The following is an 839-nucleotide window of genomic DNA, read 5'->3' as shown; positions in this document are numbered from 1 at the left end:
CTGAAGCAGAAGGGGCATGCTGTCCTAAGGTCAGGCTGTTTTCCTCCATCCACCCCACACAAGGTCCATACTCTGCACCTTGCCTGGTGAGGCCCTCATTTCCCTCCCACCTGTGGTCTCTCCAGACCCTTCATTTAGCTTGACTTCCCCATCTCCCAGAAAGCCTTTCTCAGACACTCGGGTATACAATTCATAGTTGACAAGTATTGTGGAATTGTGCTTTCGACTTGCATTCCTTGTGCCCTGGAGTTTCTGAGGTGTCCCAGGAGCTGTCACAGTCTAGAGAGAGCTAGGTGGAAGGGATTCTGACCTCCGCTCACCATCCCCACCTCAAGAGCTCCAGTCTGCCTGAGTACGTCACGGGCCACCTTCTCTCCATTACTAGGAGAGAGAAGAGTTCAAACCTTCATTCCATGGATGACAAAACAGAGGTCCTCAGAGGTCAGCCTATTATCCAAGGACACTTATCAAATTAATGGCAGCACCAGACCTAGAGCCTTGGTCTCCTACTCACAGCTGCTCCTCTCCCCTGTGAGCCTCCTCCTCCTCTGAACTTGAAGGAGACACAACAGGGGAAGGGATGCTGGCCTGGGAGGAGGACTCCAGGCTGTGGGCCAGGCTGGGTGACCCTAGCAGGTCCCTCCCCCACTGGACGAGACAGACAAAAGCTCCCTTCGGTCTCTTCCTTCGGGTCTGGAATTCTACAAAGAGCTCTCTCCGTTAGGCACCTTAGGGCTGTGCTGTCCCATATAGCAATCCTGTGGGGCTCTTTAATTAAAATTACATTTTAGAAAGTATTTCCTCAGTCACACCAGTCCCTTTAGGTGCTCAGTAGCCAC

At 52.3% G+C, this 839-nt stretch overlaps 2 protein-coding genes across 53 annotated transcripts in view; one reads left to right on the top strand and one right to left on the bottom strand.

Annotated features, from left to right (window-relative positions):
* LOC144576862 (uncharacterized) overlaps positions 1–839 on the bottom strand; it is a 139754-nt gene that overhangs the window by 36151 nt on the left and 102764 nt on the right. The window lies entirely within an intron of this gene.
* CELF2 (CUGBP Elav-like family member 2) overlaps positions 1–839 on the top strand; it is an 859904-nt gene that overhangs the window by 780350 nt on the left and 78715 nt on the right. The gene's annotated exons all lie outside the window — the stretch shown is intronic.

This window comes from Callithrix jacchus, chromosome 7, assembly GCF_049354715.1.
Source record: "Callithrix jacchus isolate 240 chromosome 7, calJac240_pri, whole genome shotgun sequence".
In the NCBI taxonomy this organism is placed as follows: domain Eukaryota; kingdom Metazoa; phylum Chordata; class Mammalia; order Primates; family Cebidae; genus Callithrix; species Callithrix jacchus.
This window is presented reverse-complemented; position numbering and strand designations above follow the sequence as displayed.